The sequence below is a fragment of the Adiantum capillus-veneris genome, chromosome 4, assembly GCF_014529385.1.
Source record: "Adiantum capillus-veneris isolate H3 chromosome 4, ASM1452938v2, whole genome shotgun sequence".
NCBI lineage: Eukaryota > Viridiplantae > Streptophyta > Polypodiopsida > Polypodiales > Pteridaceae > Adiantum > Adiantum capillus-veneris.
Genome location: NC_140934.1, coordinates 47,254,901 through 47,257,814, shown reverse-complemented (window position 1 = coordinate 47,257,814; position 2,914 = coordinate 47,254,901). Strand labels below are relative to the sequence as shown.

The following is a 2,914-nucleotide window of genomic DNA, read 5'->3' as shown; positions in this document are numbered from 1 at the left end:
AGCGCAACTTGATAGTATTCACTTGAGAGAGGGAGTCAAATCAACCAGATATTCCTACAGTGACTCTCAGTCTTTTCCATTGCTTCTCCTTGTCCAAGCACAATAGTACTACTGCATGCACTCCTTATCCAACTCTACCTCTTGGACATGATGCCAACTCTAGCTGGGCTATGGATTTGTCACCTCTCTGTTGAGGATCACCTCTGAGCCGTGCTAGCAATCATTGGCTCACCACGTCCCATGCAGTAAGCACATAAGACGAGGGAATGCCTGCCGATGGTTGTCTTGTTGAGGAATCGGCTGAAGTATGCCTTGACCTATCGTGAAGTGGTTGCCATCGTGATGCAACGACTCATCTCTGTGGATGGGAAAGTAAGGACGGACAAGTGTTACCCTGCTGGGTTTATAGATGTTGTGTCCATTGAAAAAACCGGAGGGAACTTCCGGTTGCTTTAGGATAGCAAGGGAAGATTCACTTTGCACTCCATCAGCCTTGAAGAGTCTAAGTACAAGCTATGCAAGGTCTGATCTGCTTGCTTCGGTGAGAAGGGGATTCCCTACATCACTACATTTGATACTATGCACCATTGGCTATCTAAATCCCCTTATCAAGGCCAATGACACCATTAAAATTGAAATTAAGACTCAAAAGGTTGTAGAGTTCATTAAGTTTGACATTGGCAACATTGTTATGGTTACTGTGGTCGCAATAGAGGTAGGATTGGGATTATCAAGCACCATGAAAAGCATAAGGGAAGTTTTGAAATTTTGCACGTAGAAGATGCTATCGATCAAGATTTTGCCACCCAGCTTGGCAATGTGTTTACTATTGGTAAAGGAAGAAAGCCTTGGGTGACACTACCAAGAGACAAGGGTATCAAGTTGTCTATTGTTGAAGAAGCCAAGAAGAAAGCAGGAGCTCTAAAGAGAATTGTGGCTTGAGTTTCTTTTTTGAGCAGGCTTCTCCTTTTGCAGATTGATGTTCCCTTTTGAGGTATAGTACTAGGGTCTCTTTACACAAAGAGCCTTTTGAATCAGGCTTGGCTTATGCTCATGTGAAACTCATTTTTGAGCTCAAGCTAATTTTATTTGCGACAATTTATTTTACTTTTGGGACATTTTAATATGAGTGTATCCAAGCTTGTTATTAGGATTAAGGTTGTGCTTTTGATATCTCAGATGAGGAATTTTGAAGAGGTGTATCTAAGTTTTATATTGTGCTGTTATGGTGAGCAAGAGTTTTTAGAGATGCTTTTTACTCCAAAAGAAGAGAGAGAGAGAGAGAGAGAGAGAGAGAGAGAGAGAGAACATCTGTGTGGGAAAGCAGTTAGTATCATAGAGAACAAGAAGTTGATTTTAGCATCATGCAGGAATCTAACTACAAATGACCATAAATGAAGAGAAGTGCATGATGAGGCAGGTCGATGTAGGCGATGGTGACCAGATGTAGCTTTCGTTGTTGCCAAAGATGATGCGGGCAATGTTGATGCTGAGGCGAGGGTAGGTGGTGAGCGATAGGTTGTGCAAGGTAAGCTTCACACATATAGAGTTAGAGCCTGGTAGGCCGGCACCAGATTCAGTAGGGGCGTGCAATGTAGTGATAAAGGAGGCGGCTACGCTGCGGCACCACTTAGTCCGGCCATCGCCACCATTAGCACCAGAAACACTGCGACCATGCGCTTGCTAAAAGCCATCCCCCCACCCCCCCCCCCCCCCCCCCCCCCCCCCCCTCTCTCTCTCTCTCTCTCTCTCTCTCTCTCTCTCTCTCTCTCTCTCTCTCCCATCATGCTAGCTCGCTCATGTACTAATTTTTTTGGCAAATTTGCATTGACGCTTCCTTCTCTTTTTAAAAAAGAGAGAGAGAAAGCGAGAGGAGAGTGAGGGTTTCTATGTGTGTTGTTGCAGCCATCTCATCTCGTCATCACTTTTTTCTCTCGTCGGCAAGCTGTGTAAAGTTGCCTCGCTATCACCTCTACCTCTCTCTTCTCGTCCATCAAGTTGGTTTTCGGTACAGACCGTCCAATGCTTGACTGTATCGTGCAACTTTGTTTCTATAGTATGAGGTATTGTACGTGCAAGTGCCAGCTTCGATTGCTCAACCCTAGCCAATACCAATTTTTCTTCTTTACAAAAAAAAATTCTCAAACATATGAAGCCCAAGCGAAAAAAATCCAAGCCAAAGAAGAGTAGAAGAAGAGGCGATTATAGTTAAATAAATAGAGATTGAGCCAGAAGATAATATCTTCAAATATTGTGTTACTTTTTTTAAAAGTAAACTTTGATCTTTTGGAATTTAGGAGATAGTCTATCCATTAAAAACTCTTTTTGTTGTAGTGCATCAATATATAACAAACAATAAATATTTTATTGATGATAAAATTTACTAATTGCGTACAAACACTTTCTCGGGTTTGTCTATGCTCAAAAAAACTCGCTCGGTGCATGGTAAGACTCGCTTGAACCCCCTTGACTGTTGTTGGTCTAGGCAAATTAGCAATGACATGAATTTTTTCAATATCAGTAGCTATGCCACTTTTAGACACATTATGTCCAAGGATTTTTCCTTGTCTATCCATGAATGTGCACTTTTTAGGATTTAGGCAAATCCTGTAGAGTCTACATTTTTCGAATACCTTTTTGAGGTGTTCAAAATGATCAGCTCGGATTGATGAATTATACGCGTAGATCATCCATGTATACTTTCAAGAATTTCCTCAGATATTCTTTAAAAGCATGGCTCATCAATCTTTGAAATGTGGCTGGAGCATTAGTTAACCCAAAAGGCATAACCCAATAGGCAAAAATATCTCATTCCGTTGCAAAAGCAGTTGTTGATCTTTTGGGTCAACCAGAAGTTGATTGTATCCCAAAAAGCCATCTAAGAAACTGTAAGCTTCTTTTTTTGCAACTCATT

General features: G+C 41.6%; 1 pseudogene; it reads left to right on the top strand.

Moving 5' to 3' along the window:
* The first annotated feature begins 258 nt into the window (after positions 1 to 258).
* Positions 259 to 942, top strand: LOC147459099 (small ribosomal subunit protein eS4 pseudogene; annotated as a pseudogene).
* The last annotated feature ends 1,972 nt before the right edge of the window (positions 943 to 2,914 follow it).